General features: G+C 39.9%; 1 long non-coding RNA gene across 2 annotated transcripts in view; it reads left to right on the forward strand.

Annotated features, from left to right (window-relative positions):
• The window catches only part of LOC141975613 (uncharacterized), a 54,324-nt gene that overhangs the window by 8,373 nt on the left and 25,486 nt on the right, over window positions 1–20,465 (forward strand). Inside the window, exons 2-3 of one of the 2 annotated variants that reach the window (XR_012635959.1) lie at window positions 2,315–2,412; window positions 9,616–9,667. This is a non-coding gene — a long non-coding RNA (uncharacterized LOC141975613). Of the gene's footprint in view, window positions 1–2,314; window positions 2,413–9,611; window positions 9,668–20,465 lie in introns of those variants that run through there. The other variant, XR_012635958.1, reaches the window with a different exon arrangement.

The raw sequence follows: 20,465 nt of genomic DNA on the forward strand, positions 1-20,465 counted from the left end.
GCAGTGAATACTATGTTGCTATGTGTTTATATTAAAAAAGGCACGGTCAAAGAAATGCACCTTGTACTTGATGTGAAAAGTGGTGCGGATTATGAGGTCCTGAGTTCCTGGGAGAGTTTATTCCACAGTCTCAGACTACACCAGGAGAAAGTTCTGTTTCTGCTCTGACAAGCCTCACTCTTTCTGTTGAGAGTTAGTAGCCTGTGTTGCTGAGGAGATGTGCGGTATCATTCTGCTCTTGAAGTTTTCTAAGTGCTGAAAGTTTCATGCCCAGGTATATTGCATTGTTGTAATCCATCTGAGAGGTGACAGTGGTATGAATAACTGAGGCTAGGTCTTTGTCTGCCAGGATGGGACACATTCCGCTAGACAAGTGACGATGAGAGAAAGCATTATTCATGGATGCTGCTATGTAATGGCTTAGTATCTGTGAGGAATCCAAGAGTACTTCTAGAATACAGACTGAAGTGACTAATTGTGGGTGTGTATCTTCAACCAACAGAGACTTGAAAAAGTCCCTGTCCCAAAGAGCTTACAATCTAAGCATCAGAAGAAAGACAACAGATGGTATAATGGGGTCGACAAACCCCACACTGAACATGGAGGGAGGAAAGTTTATCCTGTTTACAAGAAAGCAGCTTGATCACATCCCCATGTAGATGCCAGAGCTGCCAGGCACCCATAGCTGCAACTGAGAGAGGAATCAAGACTTGCTATTAAGGGAAGAGTACAGAATGGAGGCAGAAAGACCTGGGATAGCAAGGTGGTAACAGCCCTGTACTAGGCTACCTCCAAGAAAACAGCCAGGAAACTGAAAGAGACTGCAAACCCAAAAAGAGAAGGGCTGACAGGCTTAATTGAAAGTGAGGGTCCAGGCACTTACCTGACTGAGAGCAAACTCAGGAGAGTCAATCAGGAGAAGCTGAGACCCTTTGAGAGAGCACCGAAGGGGTGGTGACATGGACACAGACAGATGGGATAGAATAAGAAAACAATGAAACGGTATTAGCATAATAGACTATGGTCTCAGTACACCAGCAGCTTTACTGTTGTCTAGTTTTTTGTAGACATCACAACAAAGGAGAGTTTTAAGGAGGAATGTGTAGAACAATGAAGTGGCTTTGCAGATGTTTACAGGGAGGAGCTCTTCCTAAGTGTGAGGGGCAGCATGAGAGAAAGCATGAAGGTTCTTGTTTGAAAACTTTTTTTTTTTTTTTTTATTGAAGGCATAAATTTAGAGGCTGCTTTTGAAAACTTGGCCCAAAACGACTAAAGCTAAAAAACCTCTCCCCCCGTGGTTTGCCCCCGTGTTCTGATCTAGAACAGTGGTGGGCAACCCGCGGGCCACATGTGGCACATCAGGATAATCTGATTGTGGGCCACGAGACATTTCCCCCACAGCTCCCAGTGACCGTGGTTTGCCATTCCCGGCCAATGGGAGCTGCGGGAAGCGGCGAGCCACAGGGACATGCTGGCCACCCCTTCCCGCAGCTCCCATTGGCCGGGAACAGAGAACTGCAGCCACTGGGAGCTGCAGGGGACTGTGCCTGTGGACGGTCAACGTCAGCAAAATGTCTCGCGGCCCTCAATCAGATTACCCTGATGGGCCGCCCGTGGGCTGCAGGTTGCCCACCACTGATCTAGAAGGTCCTTAAATTACATTAAGTGAAGTAAAAGCCTCTAGAGTCTTAAGATTTCAAAACTAGAATTAGGAGCATTTCCTAGTTTTAAGTGGTTTCTGTTCAGTCTTCTTTTCTTCCCCTAAGAGGGCTTTTTGGGATAGAAGTTGGCTTGTACATGCTGATATTTGGAGCATTAACTCCACCATTTTTCTCTTCACTAGAGCACTGGTCCTGTCATCTCCCATCTCACCCCATCTTTGTATTATTGGGGTATGAGCAACCATGCTGCAGTGCAATAATTATGGCCTCTAAGAAATTTCTGTGACCCTCTGTTTTTCTCGCCTATGAAGCCCCCATTTTTCACTTTGCTATGGTTGTAATAGTGCAAAATGCATACCTGTTGCCAAATTGCAATTTTCTTGCTTAGCAAAAAACCAGCCAAACAACTCTTTCCTCTCCCCTGACTGCACCAAAAAAGAAAAAAAAATTACACACGCATGATCAAACCATTGCTCAAAATAGCATGCTAATTGACATTTTCCCTCTCTCATGAGAAAAAAGCATTTAATTATTTAGAAATACTACAAGAAAGTTTTAATTAAAAATAAACCAACTTTTAAACTTTTTGTTAACCAAAAACTGCTCGGAGTGCCATTTATTCCAACACATTGTAATGTTTTCTTCCCCTTTAGGATGGCAGTTACAAAACCCAGAGGCCAAAGTGTGGGTGACATTTTTCCAGTTGGAGCTGTTGGCAAGCCATGAAGTTGCCTCTCGGCTCATCAAATAGGTATTCTTCTAAATGATATACTGTACATGGTATTGAGTGTCATGGATTCCCTTGCATCTCATGAAAAATTAGTAATATTCTTTGTTAAACTGCTACGGACATTACAGCTCTCATGCATCTATCTGGAATAAGCTTGCTGATAAACCAACTTGGTGACTTTGGTGTAAAACCACTGTAAAAATACAAAAGTATTCTGTGGATTTGTAAATATTTTGTAAAAAGAAAAGGAGTACTTGTGGCACCTTAGAGACTAACTAAGGTGCCACAAGTACTCCTTTTCTTTTTTGCGAATACAGAGTAACACGGCTGTTACTCTGAAACCTAAATATTTTGTGTGTCAGCTAAGGGTTTATTTTTAGTTTCAATTAATCAGCATGTTGGTAAATATCCATGTAAGCAGTAATGCTGTACAGGAGGCTTCTTTGTGAAAACATGATGAAAATCAAAAGTTTAAGGCTTAGAGTTTTTTGATTTGCAAGACCAATTCTTTTTAAATGAACTTTTGCATGCATCTTCAGAAGCAATTTATGGACACAGCTCATAGTAGTTCAACTGATTTTCCTATGGTATTTTAGTTTCCCTTATTTAATGTTAAAATAAATAAATCCTTGAGTTCATAGAAATTCTAGAGAAAACAATATTGTACAAAGAAATCACCTAGTTAATCATGGAAAACTGCACAAATGCTGAGACTTGGGTTGAGCTGTGAAGGAAATGTACAATTATTCCTGTTTATAGCCGTTACACGCATACTTGCAGTACTTTAAATCAATCAAATCCAGTCAACAAGAACTGCGGCTGTATCGGGGGACGGGGGAGCAGACTTTAACAAATTCAGAACTGAAAGGCACAACTGAAAAATATCCTGACATGAAGAATAGTGAGAGGCAAATATGGCTCCATCAGGAGCTCTTTCATGACCTGAAAATCAAAAAGAAATCCCATGAAAAGTGGAAACAAGGACAAATTACTAAGGAGGAGTACAAAAGAATAGCAATGAGCATGTATGAACAAAATCAGAAAGACTAAGGCACAAAATGAGTTACACCTAGCAAGGGGCATAGATTCATTAAATACATTAGGCGCAAAAGAGAGACAAAGAAAATGTAGGTCCTCTACTTAGCGGGGAAGGAAAGTTAAGAACTAGTTAAGAAAGCTAAGGAGTTTGTGCCTATTTTGCTTCAATCTTCACTAAAAAGATTAATAGTGACCAGATACTCAACACAATTTATATTAACAACAAGGAGTAAGGAATGGAAGCCAAAACAGGGTAAGAACAGATTAACGAATACTTCAATAAGTTAGATGTATTCAATTTGGCAGGGTCTGATTAAATTCATCCTAGGGCATTTAAAGAAGTAGCTAAAGCAATCTTAAAACCATTAGTAATTATCTTTCAGAACTCCTGTAGGATGGGTGAGGTCCCAGAAGACTGGAGAAGGGCAAACATAGTACCTATCTTTAAAAAAAGGGACAAAGAGGACCTGGAAAATTATAGACCAGTCAGCCTAACTTGAATATCTGGAAAGGTACTTGAAGAAATTATTAAACAATCAATTTGTAAGTACCTGGAGTATAATAGAGAATACCCAGTACGGCTTAATCAAGAACAAATCATGCCAAACCAACCTAATTTCCTTCTTTGACAGGGTTATTGGCCTAATGGATAGGGGAAAGCAGTAGAAGTGATTTATCAAATTTTTAGTAAGGCTTTGTCATGTGGGACTGTGTCATTCTTGTAAGCAAACCAGGGAAACATGGTCTAGATCAGTGGTTCTCAAAGCCGGTCTGCCGCTTGTTCAGGGAAAGCCCCTGGCGCACCGAACCAGTTTGTTTACCTGTCGCGTCCGCAGGTTCGGCCGATCGCGGCTCCCACTGGCCGCGGTTTGCCGTTCCAGGCCAATGAGGGCTGCGGGAAGGGCGGCCAGCATGTCCCTTGGCCCGCACCACTTCCCGCAGCCCCCATTGGCCTGGAGTGGCGAACTGCGGCGAGTGGGAGCCGCGATGGGCCGAACCTGCGGATGCTGCAGGTAAACAAACCGGTCCGACGCACCATGGGCTTTCCCTGAACAAGCGGAAGACCGGCTTTGAGAACCACTGGTCTAGATGAAATTACTGTAAAACAGTTGCAGAACTAGTTAAAAGACCGCACCCAAAGAGTAGTTATCAATGGTTTGTTATCAAACTGAGAGGGTGCATCTGGTGGCACGCCAAAGGGGTCAGTCCTGGGTACAGTACTATTCAATATTTTCATCCTCTTGGATATGGACTGGCGTGTATGTTTATAGAATTTGCAGGTGACACCAATCTGGGAGGGGTTGCAAGCACTTCGGAGGACAAGATTAGAATTCAAAACAACCTTGAAAAATTGGAGAATTGATCTGAATACAAGAAGAAATTCAATAAAGACAAGTGCAAAGTACTACACTTAGGAAGGAAAAATCAAAGGCACAACAATAAAATGGGGAATAACTGGCTAGGTGGTAGTAGTACTGGTGAACAGGAGCTGTGGGTTATAGTGGATCACAAATAGAATGAGTCAACACTGTGATGCCATTGTAAAAAAGGCTAATATAATTCTGGGGAATGTTAACAGGAGTGTCATATATAAGATATGTGGGGTAAATATCCTGCTCTAACTGGCACTGGTGAAACCTCTGTTGGAGTACTGTGTCCAGTTCTGGATGCTACACTTTAGGAAGGATCTGGACAAATTGGAGAGAGTCCAGAGAAGAGCAAAAAAATGATAAATAAAAAAAAATAGAAAATCTGACCTTTGAGGGACAGTTAAAAAAACTAGGGATGTTTTAGCATTGAGAAAAGAAAACTGAGGGGAGACCTGATAAGTCTTCAGATATGTTAGGCGTTATTACAAAGAGGACAGTGATATATTGTTTTCTGTAGCGATTGAAGGTAGGACAAGAAATAATGGGTTTAATCTGCAGCAAGGAAGATGTAGGTTAAATATTGGAAAAAACATTCTAACTATAAGTGTAGTTTAGCTCTGGAATAGGAAGCTGTGGAATCACCATCACTGGAAGTTTTTAAAAACAGGATAGACAAACACCTTTCAGGGATGGTCTATGTTTACATGATCCTGCCACAGTGCGGAGGGCTGGGCTTGATAATGTCTTGTGGTGCCTTCCAGCTCTACATTTCTGTGATTCTTTACACTGTCGCTCTGTGTACACAACTTTTCTTTGGACTTGAAAGAGTGAACAAAGATAGATATATTTTCTCTCCAAACCAGGCTCCAGAACTATGATTTTTTCTTAAAAATGATTCTTTTGAGGACACAACATCTCTATTTCACCATTTCTATCTGAAATCAATTGCACTTTTTTCCTGTTAAGTTTTCTTAGAGTGTTAGTAGGCAAAGTTTACCTGGACTATCCTGAAATATGGATTTTGTTTTTAACATATTAAGTTATCCCTCATGGAAGATGCCAGGTTAAAATTATTGTAATTTTAGGATGATGTCCATCCTGACTCCATTGAAGTCAGTGGGAGTTTTATCATTAACTTCAGTGTGATCAGGATTTTTTCTCTTTTTTGATTTCCAGAATATCTATAAGAAGATAAGCACGTCCCACCAATTTCCTCAACACACTTTTTTAGTGACTACCTTTAAGGAGTGAGAGGGTAGTTAAGGCTGTAGACTCACTTTAACTTTAGTGTCTCAGAGTGCCATCATAAAAATCCCCAGCACTGTAACTGGGATTATGTGCTTTTTTCCCTGTGTTTAGATTGTTAAAATTCCTGAGGGAATTTAGAACTAATGAAATTCAGACTAATAGCACTGGATTTGACACAAACATACACTAATCTGTGCAGTCATTATGCAAACTATCCACACGCAGGTTTCTCCAGTCATTTCATTCTTGACCTGTGACATTTCTAGAAATCAGCCCTGGACCTCTCATGAACAGAGACTGACATGGCACTAAATTGTACAGTAATTTGAAACTGATACGAATAAATGGGTACTATGACAAGACTGCCAAACTCAGTTTCTCTAGTGATTGGAGTCGGGGTTTGAACTCTGGTCTCCAGTAGTGAAAAGCATAGAAAATACAATTTTGAAAACCACTCACGTCACGTGGCAGAAATAGTGATTAAGATACAGAGCACTTTGAGGACTTAAAAATTTATATATTTTTGTATGTTTATTCTTTCCTGTCCACAGAAACCTTACAAGAAGCTACCATTTACCTAGTTTTTGTTGGCTGGGTTTAGATTGGCCAGATTTGGCCTCTTGCTGCCCGCTGCTAGCAGTTAAGAGAAGTGTATGGGATAGAGCTCAGAAGTATTTTTAGGTTCAACCCTATATGTGGAAAGGGGCATGACTTGACAGAAATTATGTGTCTTGGCAAGAAGGGCTATGGATGGAACAGTTTTGGCCAGCTAACTGTTTTTCTATTCTATACAGTCAGAAGACAATGACTTTTCTCCTTTGATACCATAAATCTTAAATTTAAAACATTAAGAAATTACCTCAGCACAACAAATAAAATGGATTAACTATTTTCATTTATGCATATTAGTCGGACTACTCTTCTAGACACAATATAAGTTTTGTTGCACCGAACCAATTAGCCTCCTTAGAGGCTAGAGTTCAGAATCTATACAAGAGAATTTCAGCTCTTTAATTAAAACTTTTCTAGCCCTTTTCCTTGGAAAAATTGTCTTGAAAGTTGGAAATTATATAAACTAATGACTACTGTTGAAAGTGACTTGCAGTAGGGCTCTATTTCTGCAGCAGAAGATTGAGCGGATGACCTAACAAGTGAGTTTGTGTCTATCTGAAGAATCTTTTTGCCAACACTTCCCATAATCTTTGGGCCAGACTGTATAGAATAGTGGAATAATATTAGACAAGAATTGTTTGTGAAAGGGGACGTTAGAAAACATTTGTTTTGTAGGCCTGATCAAAAATTCCAAGAGTAACTCTGCTTGTTAAAAATTTCATCTTTTCCTGAGACAGGGACTAAGGCAGCCACTGCTCATTGAGGATGTTGGAGCCTTGTGGGTGTGCTCAATATTGCCATGACAACTACGAGAGAGAAACTCCATTTCTGTACCCCCACCAACACTTCTAGGTGCACGCAGTGCCAACTGTTCATTTCTTCAGCAGCACACAAACAGCAGAGACAGCAGCAGTATCACACTGCTGCACCAAGTGGGAGTCCTCCAACCATTATGGCAAACCCCTCTAGCCAGTACTGGAAGGAAACCGGGAACTCCACTGTCTTGGATGGAGATCTGCACTCCTCCAGTCCCTCACACCAGCTTGGGAGAGGGCTAGCAGTAAAGGAGACCTGCCCACCTCATAACCTAGAAGGGAGCAATCATTGTTGATGACAAACAATTTGGAAAAGAAAGCTCTACATAGAGTTAAAATAAACTTCATACCATGTTAGCGTTCAGTAAGATTTATTTCCAGAAATAAGTAGCTAGAAAGTAGTAATAGTCAGCCATGTCTCTCAAGTCCTAGGTAAGTTAATGTATTTTTTATTGATTTGGGTGCATTTGGTGCTTCTGGTTAAAGTGGTTTAGTGAAGGGTATATTTTTTATAAGTGGGGTGGTTGTATTTGATGGAAGGGGGAAAAGGAACAGTTGAAAATGTCCACATTACCATTTAAGACAGAAAAAATCACGACATTCATTGTTGCATAGCACAAATATTGCATTATTATGTTTATGCACTCAATGAACATGTGATGAGTCCTGGTAGCTGTGAACGGCTAAAAATAATTGTGCAATTACTGTTTTTACAAATAGCAAAAACTCCATATCCATGTGGGGAAGCCTGTTTTCTAATTAGATGCATTTAAATATCAGTCCAACTACTGTACACAAATTTCATTAAAATATGAAGTATTAGTATGGCTCATTATTTTTTAGGGAAAATAATTACAGTCCTACATGTTTGCTAACATGATAGACGGTTTAGTAGAATTTGCTGCTGCCAGGCATAAAAACACACATCAGTGAAGGAGATTTTTTTTTACACATTCATAAAAATCAATCTTAAAGTTACTAATGTGGAAATAATCACAATAAACAAACCTCCCATTTGTATAAGGTTAGACCCTAACATCTACACTCCATTTTTACTCAGACAAAACTCTCATTGGACCAAATGTCAGAAGGTGATGAGCACATACTAAGCATACACAAATCTTATTGATTTCAAGGATTGTTCTGGCTAAGTAAGGACATCAGGATATGGGCTTAGCCTGTTTCTCAGTGGGTTGTTTTTTGGGTTTTTTTTCGTTGTTTGGTTCAGTAATAGGATGTCCCTCAAATCAAGGTCCTTATCCCCACCTCAAAAATGGTATTTGTAATATGGAATAAATGGTAAGTATAATATTAAGCAGTTTATAAGAACACTTTTTTTTCCCCAAATGTTCTTTAAGTTTTTGGCAATTAATTTTACCAAAACATGTATTTAAAAGTGCACCTTTTAGGTTTATGGTCAGATGTTTCAGTTGGCAAAATCTGATGGCCACCAATGTGGGCAAGATTTATTAAACACTCACTGATGGAACTTTCACACTGTATACATTCATAACATCAGAAAGTTATGTCATGACCTTTTGCATCATCATAACCATTAAAATGCCAATATTAGTTGCAGAGAATTACTGTAGGTAATCATGGCATTCAAGAGAAACTATACTGAACACCTGGTTTGGCCTGGCATCTGACAAATTCTAAGAGTTTAGTTACCAGATGTTTGTGGAACAACTTATGCATGTATGGAAAACTTACAGTTTTCATTTGCATGAACTATTACCAAACCTTTAAAGTAGTGGAAACATCTGTCTTGTGAAAATATGAATTAAGGAAAGAGTCTACATGGGAAAAATGAGATTAAGATTGGCAGGGTCATTCATGAGAATTTTGAATTGAATCTGATCTGTACATTGGAATATTGTATGTGCTGTAAACACATACTAGCTGTACACAGACTACATACCATAGAGATAATCTCAACAATTATCTTCTTGGATGAAGAGCAGAAAAAACAGAATTACATATAAAAAATGAGAAAAGATGCTGTTTTATATAAGGCTGCTTATATAATAATTATAGATTTTATCCTTTAGATAATTTCACAAAAATGTACATTTCTAAAATGAAGTAATTGGGGCTATATGTGCCTTCGTCCAAAGAGTTTGCTTACTTTTCTCTTCTAGATTGCATGCTGCAACCAGTGCTTTTGAAGGGACACTTTCATGCTGTCAAATGGTAAGTAAATTTTAAAGTTAACTTTTTTTCCAAAACCTAATGTTCCATATATTGTTAATTTATGAACAGGTATCCTTTCAAGGTATTATTTTGGAAAATCTTTAGGCAGAGCGGCAACAGAAGGTGAAAGGCCAATCATTAAGAGGGACAAACTTTAAAAAATATTTCTTGGAAAATTATTAAAGTAGTATAACAAATTAGGGGGAAATAATTTTTGAGTATTCAGTTTGCATATGGTTGGTTTCACAGTTCCTTGAATATAATCAATTTCTCCTTTGATTTGCATGGGTCTTTCGTACATCAGGTGAAAGAGCTTTTTAAATAGGGAAACATAGTTGTAAGACCATAAACATTGGCAAGTACAGAACATGGAACTTTTTTATTCGTTTTTTAAAAAGTGGACTAATTTCAAACTCGCTGTGTTCTTGTAAGATAGCTATCACTGAATCATAGTTCACTTTCTGTCTGAAAAGCAAATAGACCCTTCTGTTGGGTTTGCCTTGCCTTCCATTCTCTAAGGTGATAGGTTTTTTTTATGTCCTTTGCGTACCAAATGGAGTAGATGTTGAGAAAATATTGCTTGATGCTTATGCAATTTCCCTTAAAGTCAACTAGTGTCTTTCCGTTGACTTCAGTGCAAACCAGAACAGGCCCTGGACTGGGATACTTTACACAGCATATTTCCATGAGTATATCTAAACACATGGAGATGATATGATAATCTGTAACACAGGTCCATTTGAGAGAACAATGTCAAGTAATTTAGATCCAAAATTTGCTTGCCTGCTTTAAAAAAAAATAGTTATTGAAATGAAATCACGCCATAAATTCTTGCTCTAAAGAGTTTTCTGTCTACTTCTTGGACAAGATCTGTCAAATCGATACTGGATGCCTTTATGTCAATAGAGTCATATCGGGAAGGAATAAACACAAAGTAATCGTTGGTTAAATTCCATCTCTAAAAATGTAGATGCATTGGAGAAGTGGGATTGCCTGAGATTATTAACGCTTCCTTATGGAGTAGCAGGTGGCTTCTTTTAAATTGGCAGTATGGATTTTTTTTAAACAGTTTGGTAAATGTGTGTAATGGGGTTGGTTGTAGTTGCATTCCCAGAAATCTTGGAACTGGTACATTTTATAAATTAAAATACGAAATTTATTTTAAACAAAATTTCAGTACAAACTGGCTTTTGAAAGTGTACACTTGCTTATAATGTTTGTAATACAAACACTACAATGCTGTGCTAAATGAGAAAGAGCATGAAATTGACTAGAAACAGACCACTGTAGTCCCACGGTCTACACTGAGTGAAGAGAAAAATAAAAGCATGTAGTGACAAATTGTTTATTTAAAACTGTTTTAAATAAACTTAATTTAAGTAATATATTATTAAATTAAGATTATTAACACTTTTAAAATAAACAATTTGTCAAATATATATATGGCAGTTTATTTTAATATTTATTTTGATAGTCCTCTTTAGTTAATGAGCTAATATAATATGGACCAGTGATTAGTCCTGCTCCAGGTCTTTTGTGCTGCTCCATCAGTGCAAAGCAGCTGTAAAGCTGAAAGATCTGGGAATCCTTGGGCTATAACAGTTTACACCACAACTTAAGTCAGAATATCCTTCAAGATGCCTTAATTTATGCTGGAGACTGGATCAATTTCTGGATCAGGCAAACATAAAGGTGGCTTGAAATCAACTTTGCTCCACTCCAATCTTTTTATGAGTGTTCCTTGGCTGGGCCACAGGATCTGAAAGAATGGCTCTACCAAAAGGTGTTTCACTAGATAATGCCAATGACACATACATCAATGCTTAAAAGAAGTGTCATGGTAAAATACATCAGTGTTACCTTGTGCAACCCCCACTTTTGTTTCTTGTATTTACCTGTCTCATTTTATAGTTAAATTAGTAAGGTTTTCAGGGTAGGGACTTTATTTTTGTTATATTTGTTTAGTATGATGGAACTGGTGTTCCAGGAGCTACTGCAATACAAACAACATAGCTAACCAACATGCACTGCTGAGTTTTGTTTTGACTTTGGGGTTTAAATGAAGCACCCAGAAATCAAGGTGAACCTTAGCTGAAACCACGAAGTTTGGTCTAGATTCAGGTAGAAACATTAAAACTTCACACAGTGTCCACATGACACTATAAACCAGCACAGCTCTGATCAAAATTTAAGTCAGGCTCACCAAAAATGTGTAAATTTCAAATAATCTTTTGAAACAAAGTTCCTAACCAGGTGATATTTAGGTTTTGTTATAAATGTTTTGAATAACTACAATGCTACTTTCACTATTTTTATGTCATTGCAACAGAAACTTTTATTGATGCTACCATTAATAAAATGACTTATCACAAAGAAGATTGAGCAACAAATAAATTGTTATATAGTTTTCATATTGTGTCTAACCTAAATTCATAAAAGTAAGGAGTGGAGGAGGCTGAAATTGTTCTTGATCTGACTGCTGTCCCTACCATCTTGTTTTGTATTATAGGAGTATAGTACCATGTATAAGATCACCCACTACTCTGAGAGCTCTCTAATATCTAGGCACAAGGGTATTTGTTAAAGATGAAGGTTGCAGTCATAATTCTAAAAGAACATATTGTCCTTAGTCTACACGTGCAATTTGTAGTAATGCCAGTTGGTTTGTGAATGCTAATTGAGTCTATGGTCCTACATGTTGTTTTTTTAGGCTTAAACAAGACCACATCACTTCTAATATATCTTTTAAAATGTCCATTAAATTTATATTTAGGTTTTTTTAAAAAGCCACACATGTTATTTAATTAGTTTATGTGACTAACTATTAAATGAAGTGGTTAGTGAACAAAATAGAAAAATATATGTACAAATTGTAGCTGCTGTTTAACTTTTTGATTTTGGTCTCTAAAAATACCATCTATCAGCTTTCTCAATCCTGGGTTTTAGTTCCTTAAAGAAGAATTCCTTCCGCTCATAAATAATTTTGACCCCTAAAGGCAGCAGTAATGAAAAAGCATGAGCCGAACACCCTACTGGCCTTTGTATGCCATTCTCTGCTGGGGATAAATATTGCTCTCTGAACATTCCAGTCAGTTTGGCTTGACAATGGCTCATGAAAGAACTCTATTGCTATCTCTCAATATGAATTTTGGGCATCGTTTACATGAAATGGTTTTAAAGTTCCTCATCTTCCATGATTACCAGAGAGAACCAGGATGCGTTACAGTAGGGAGCTTAATAAGTGTAGCAACTTCCTGGTTAGGGAGTTCTCTGGTTGCTGCTTAAAGCACAGCTCATTATGTTAGTGTCCTCACACAACATGGTGTCAGAAGTGAGTGAATGCTCCTCCTTTAGAGAAAGGGAAAGGAAAGAAAGAGAGCCCCAGACTGTCAGAGCAGTGAGTGCAGAAAGTAGAAAATAAGGGAAAAGTCCTGTGAAAGCAGCATCAGGGAAGAAGCAGAACCTTGTCTCAGCACAGCAATGGGACCAATAGTACAAGTGGTTGTGTTAGAGAAGTGTGATTTTTGGCAACTCAGGTAGCTACCCTTGCTGAATCTGTGGATTTGAACAATTCTGTATGGCTTCTAGTTTAGCAAAGAAAGCACAAGTATACCAGGTATATGCCTGGGGTGGTGATGATGATCTCCTATGTACCACAAACACAAACAGCTGTGCTTTAAGCGGCAACTAGAGAATTCCCTAACTAGGAAGTTACTGCAGTTATCAAGTTCCCTGCTGTAACACATCCCAGTTCTCTCTGGTAACCGTGGAGGACGAGGAACTTGAAAACCATATTACCCCTCAATGAGGAAAAGAAAGAATACTCTAAAGTGAAAACAACGAGGAGTCCTTGTGGCACCTTAGAGACTAACAAATGTATTTGTGCATAAACTTTCGTGGACTAAAACCTAAATATATACATAAATATATGTGCTATAATATATATTCTGCTTACTGTATTTTTCACTCCATGCATCTGATGAAGTGGGTTTTAGCCCATCGAAGTTTATGCCCAAATAAATTTGTTAGTCTCTAAGGTGCCACAAGGACTCCTTGTTGTTTTGCTGATACAGACTAACATGGCTACCACTCTGAAATCTAAAGTGAAAGAGGTTCTTAATACCCATTTCATAGACAGACAATACGTAAAAGGGCCAAATTTAATAGGAGGTGCTAGAAACAAGGGGACACAGCTGAGACTTATTATTGCAGTTCAGTCTCGCGTACATTACACATATGGAATGTGAAAAGGAGAGCTAATGAGACAGGATAATTGTTGTCAGAAGAGACACCAGTTTATCAGCATAGCTTCAGTGAGATCCAGCTCTCACACCAGCAAAAACAATAGCAAATGTAAGAATGCAAAAACCCATAAAAAGAAAAACAGCATTGTGACTTGCATGCTAGCAGCATAGGGGAGACTGCATCAGACAATACTGACACATTAAAACGTGAAAGAAGCAATTAGACCAAATTTATAACATAAGAACAGTACATGACTAGTAAATGGGTGATTCAAGAACCTTAACAGGAGGGAATTTTGGAAAAGGTGTGGAAAATATGGCAAAATATCAAGTCAGAGCTGGTAACAGTGTCCAGCAAAGAGGCAGAATGAGGGCGATGCCAAAAAATGGGAAACTGCAATAGTATGCAGGTCATCAAGAGTAGTACAAATAATCCAAGAGGGAGTGTTGTCATTGGATAACAATGAGTCCATACTTCTAGGGACTATATCCTCAATAGAACAGGCAACTCCTTGGTACAAAAGCATGAACCTAAACAGTCGAAACCTTATATTAAAAATTGATACTGTGGTAGCAGTCACTAGAAAAAAATCAGCTCTGGGGCGGAGATCTCCAAATACAATTTTATGTGAGGGTACTAACAATCCATTTGATGTTTGTTGCCAGTTCCTTGGGAAAGTGGAGAAAGACTGGAAAGTCCTTCAACAAATAATATACATAATACAAGGACTGACAACTCCCTTACTAGGGTTGCCTGAATACAAAGACAATACCTAGAAGAGAAACTGGAATGTGTTAATGGAAAAAAGCAAACTATACAGGAGATGTATCCATATATTTTCACAGGTCTAGGAAAGTTGTCAGGAGAATACAAACTATTTGGTGCTATCAGTGACTTCCTTTGCGCTGTCAGGCCTGTGCCACCCCTGTATATTCCTGCTAGCATAGGTGCCGAATCTGTGGGTGCTTCAGAACTGGAGCACCCATAGAAAAAATTGTGGGTGCTTAGCACCCACTGGCAGCCAGCTCTTCCTCCTCCCCACAAGCGCCTGCCAGCGGCCTGCCAATCAACTCCTCCCCCTCTCTCCCAGAGCCTCCCACAAACTGCGATCAGCTGTTCCACAGCATGCAGGAGGCACTGGGAGAGAGGGGAAGAAGTGGGGACAGGGTACTTGGAATAGGGAGCAGAACTGGGCAGGAAGAGGCGGGGCAGAGGTGGTAAGAAGCGGGGTGGCGGTGGGGCTTGGGGGAAGGGGTGGAGTGGGGGCTGAGCACCCCTGGGTCAAGGAGGAAGCCGGCGCCTGTGCTTGCTAGGGAAAATCAAAGGAGAATTAAAGAAAATGGAAGATATGGGAGTTATTTTCTAGATAGAACACACTGACTAGTGTGTGGGGATGGTTGTAGTACCAAAGTCCAATGACAAAATCCAGATGTGTAGACCTTGCCCAACCTAATGAAAGTGTGTGCAGAGAAAGACACATGCTTCCCATAGTTGACTAGACATTAGCTCAGTTATCAGATCTTTTCAAAGTTACAGCATGCTCCTGGCAAATCCCTCTTGCTAGCAATCTATGCCATTAACTATATTCAACACCCCATTTGGAAGTTACTGTTTAATTTGTCTTCCATTTAGCATATCGTCAGCACCAGAATGTTTCCAAAAAGAGAATCTCTCCACCATGTCAAGTTTGCCTGGCATCTTTTGCTATGCAGATGATGTGTTGGGATATGGCAGATACAAAATGATCATCATGAGCAACTACAAGAAGCTGAGACACACTTCCAAAAATCTGGCTTCACTCTGGATGAGAAATGTGAATTTGGAAAAGAGCAAATACAATTTGTAGGACACTATTAGCAAACAGGTAATTTCAGCCAGATTCAGACAAACTGAAGGCATTACCCAAAGATATTTCTGTTATAAGATTCCTGGGCACAACAAATCTGGGAAATTCTTACCAAATTTATCTCATTTAACAAAGCTCTCTAGAGATCTCCTTAATGGGTAACAATATGTGGAGCTGGGGCAGCCCACAACAAAACAACTCACATCTCCACCTGTTGCAGCACAAAATTCAGTAAACAATCTGACAACAATAGCCACGGATATTGTGATGGGTTGCCTGCCTTAGGATGCCACCTGATGTACTGGGATACCACTGAGCCCGCCTGTTCTGCCAGCCTGGGCACCCTTTTGACCTGTCTTGCTGACCCAGGTTATTAAGCCTCCTCCAGCACACACACACAGGCAGAGCCATACCCAACTGCAGAACGACACAGGCACTGAGATCAGCTCTGGGAAGATTCAGCTTAAGGGACTTGCCCCAGCACTCAGGTGTCCACCTCCCTTGGAGTGCAGACCCAAGGGTCTATTATGAAATCCGCCTCCTCCCTCAATGTGGAAGAAGTTATGCACAGCTTCTTATTTCCACCTCCCACCCCCTACCCTTCAATTATGAACTGTACAAACTGGGTTATATTATAAAAAAGAAATGTTTATTAACTACAAAAGGTGAATTAAAAGTGAATATAGAATCATAGAATATCAAGATTGGAAGGGACCTCAGGAGGTCATCTAGTCCAACCCCCTGCTCAAAGCAAGACCAATCCCCGAATAAATCATCCCAGCCAGGGCTTTGTCAAGCCTGACCTTAAAAATCTCTAAGGAAGGAGATTCTACCACCTCCCTAGGTAACCCATTCCAGTGCTTCACCACTCTCCTAGTGAAAAAGTTTTTCCTAGCATCCAACCTAAACCTCCCCCACTGCAACTTGAGACCATTACTCCTTCTTCTGTCATCTGCTACCACTGAGAACAGTCTAAATCCACCCTCTTTGGAACCCCCTTTCAGGTAGCTGAAAGCAGCTACCAAATCCCCCCTCATTCTTTTCTTCTGCAGACTAAACAATCCCATTTCCCTCAGCCTCTCCTCATAAGTCATGTGCTCCAGCCCCCTAATCATTTTTGTTGCCCTCCGCTGGACGTTTTCCAATTTTTCCACATCCTTCTTGTAGTGTGGGGCCCAAAACTGGACACAGTACTCCAGATGAGCCCTCACCAATGTCAAATAGAGGGGAATGATCACGTCCCTCGATCTGCTGGCAATGCCCCTACTAATACACCCCAAAATGTCGTTAGCCTTCTTGGCAACAAGGGCACACTATTGACTTATATCCAGCTTCTCGTCCACTGTAACCCCTAGGTCCTTTTCTGCAGAACTGCTGCCTAGCCATTCGGTCCCTAGTCTGTAGCAGTGCATGGGATTCTTCCCTCCTAAGTGCAGGACTCTGCACTTGTCCTTGTTGAACCTCATCAGATTTCTTTTGGCCCAATCCTCTAACTTGTCTAGGTCCCTCTATATCCTATCCCTACCCTCCAGCATATCTACCACTCCTCCCAGTTTAGTGTCATCTACAAACTTGCTGAGGGTGCAGTCCACGCCATCCTCCAGATCATGAATGAAGATATTGAACAAAACTGGCCCAAGGACTGACTCTTGGGGCACTCCGCTTGATACCGGCTGCCAACTAGACATGGAGCCATTGATCAGTACCCGTTGAGCCCAATGATCTAGCCAGCTTTCTATCCACCTTATAGTCCATTAATCCAGCCCATACTTCTTTAACTTGATGGCAAGAATACTGTGGGAGACCATATCAAAAGTTTTGCTAAAGTCAAGGAATAACACATCCACTGCTTTCCCCTCATCCACAGAGCCATTATCTCATCATAGAAGGCAATTAGGTTAGTCAGGCATGACTAACTCGCCCTTGGTGAATCCTGCTGACTGTTCCTGATCACTTTCCTCTCCTCTAAGTGCTTCAGAATTGATTCTTTGAGAACCTGCTCCATGACGTTGAGGACCTGCTCCATGAGATAATATAAGAGATAGCAGAACAAAGCAGATTACTGAGCAAATAAAACAAAATACGCAAGCTAAGCTCAATGTACTTAAGAAACAGGTTATAAAATGTAATTTCTCATCCTAAATATTGAATTTAGGCAGGATGCAGAGTTTCTGTAGCTCAGAGTTCCAGTTATTTTCTTTCAGACTGGATCTCTGTGTCAGTCTGGACTCAACCCTGCCTTTCATTTCAGGTGGTTTCTTTGTCCCTTCAGGTACTTTCAGCAGTCTTTCTTCTTGAGTAGGCCAAAGAGGAGAGTCTCGTTTGCCTTCCTCCCCACCCTTAAATAAGATTTACATAAGGCAGGTATCCTTTGTTTCCCAAATTTGACTCTCCTTCCCTTTCAGTGGAAAGTTACAAGAAGTCCAAGATAATGTTTAGTATCAGGTGACAAGACCACCTAATCTAGCAGTGTTACAGCTATGTCCCAGGACACCTCCCAGGAGGTAGAGAGATTAGTATCTTCACAGTCTTGTTGTTTCTTCCTGATGGCTCATCAAATGTGATAGCCTGTCGTCTGGTGGGTATCTTCCCAATACACACCCAGTTGCAATTGTTAAATAGTCCATATTCCTAACTTTAGTTACAGAAATGATACATGCATACAAATTGGATAATCACATTCAGTAAATCATAATCTTTCCAATGATACCTTACAAGACCCATCTTGCATAAAGTACATCTCAGTTATGTCATATTCATATCATAAGCATATTTTCATAAAGAATATGGAGTGAAATGTCACACCTCCTGCCTGAGATTACTGCCAGAGGGCTGGTCACTGACCAGTGCAACGGCAGTATACCTAAAATCCCTTTTTGGCTTTGGTAATGCAGCCTCCAAGTGTTATCAAACACTGTAAAGTTATCCATAGATGCTTTTGCAATGTTCTGGGTTTCCATTCCCAGGTTGCCTGAAAACATTTTGGTGTGTAGCATTGCGAACATAATGCAGATATCAATATCTTTTAAAGTGTAGGTGTTTTGGCATTTTGCCACCAATGCCATGAGGTGGTGTGCCTCAGTTTCCCCTTCCACACAGCAGTCTAGATGCTTTCTCTGCTGTGCTAAGCTCTAAGCCTGTTTACAGGCAGTAGTTGAGAAGCAGTATTCTCATAGGACTTTCTTGTTACCACTCCTAGTCTGTAACCAAAGATTTTTCCAAAAATCATGCATAGCACATATTTTTAAAGTATTTACCACCAGTATCAAATTCTTTATCTTAACCCACAGAGTGTGTAGTAAGACTACAGCTAATGCAGTTTTCTTTCAACACCCAGTAGGGAAAGCACTCAGCCACAGACACTATCTAGAGCCCCAGTTCAGCAGCCACCAATGGAAAAAGAAAAAAGACATGCGAGAAAGATGTCAATGTCTACATTGACCTTGTTCTGGCAGTAATTCCAGCATCTTCCAGCTGACTCAAGCAAATTAGAAACGAACAACTAATGGGTGAGGCTTGTCAGAAACTGACAACTCTGTTACATCACTGACCCATATAAAGCACTCCTGTATATTGGTCAACACCCCTTGCATCTGGATTATCTCTAGCAGAACTTCTGATGGGAAGATGACTAAAGACTTTTATCTGCAGCACGGATACAGCTTAAACCTAAGTTGCCCCGCCTGGAGGAATTTGAAAAATAGGGTGCTGAAATAAAAATTCAGCAGCAACAAAAATTCACTGTGCAGCACAGAACAAAAGCACTACCTGAACTGAGACCAGAGAACAAAGTTTGGCTCAAAAGCTCCCAGACACTAGGAACTATTCAGAACTTGGCAGAAACTCCCAGATCCTACATTATGGACTTCCCCAGGGGAATGAGATTCATCTTCAGTATTTCCCAACGCAACAAAGAGAGGATCTGGGACCTACAGGTATTCTGTTGGGAAGTGAGCTCCCTCCACAGGAAACTCCATGCACAAACAACATGAATGAGAATACAATTGGGAAGACTGATCAGACACCCCTCACCCCAAAAGACTTGATCTTTCGAATACTGTTCAGAACTATTTCAAAGCAATTGGTAAGAGGAAATAGTAACTAATTTCAAGGAATTTGAGGTTTTAGAATTGTGTATATATTGTTGTTGGTTTATTGAAGTTTTAATCCTTTATAATAAAGAAAGGGAGATGTGGAGTGGCTATGGAATTCCTGGTCATCTACAGTTACCAGAGGGAACCAGGATGTGTTGCAGTGGGGAGCTTAAACATAGGAACTTCATGGTTAGGGAGTTCTCTAGTTGCTGCTTAAAGCATGGCTCTGTGTCCTCCCATTGCACTTCATACAACTATGTCCCTATGTTCCAGTTAAATATTATGGCATATTTTGGTAGTACTTTGGATTTTTTTTTGTGTGCTGCTTCAGTACCTCATATTTAGAAGGACTCTTTAGCTTATTGACACTCGTTCTGTATTCTCAGTACCAGATGTTACTTCTCTCTGTCACCTGTTTGTTTGGGTTTTGGGGTTTTTTTTTAACGAGTATGGTATCCATGAGGAAAGAAGACTGATCAGTGAGCTCAAACCATCTCTGTGTGATAGAATTATATCCAGGACTGCCAACCAAGTTCATAGTTGTGTCCACCCCATAGACACATGGATGTGTGTCATCTGTCTTGCAAAATCCATTGCTACACTTGCTGATTTT

The sequence above is a fragment of the Natator depressus genome, chromosome 1 (assembly GCF_965152275.1).
Source record: "Natator depressus isolate rNatDep1 chromosome 1, rNatDep2.hap1, whole genome shotgun sequence".
In the NCBI taxonomy this organism is placed as follows: domain Eukaryota; kingdom Metazoa; phylum Chordata; order Testudines; family Cheloniidae; genus Natator; species Natator depressus.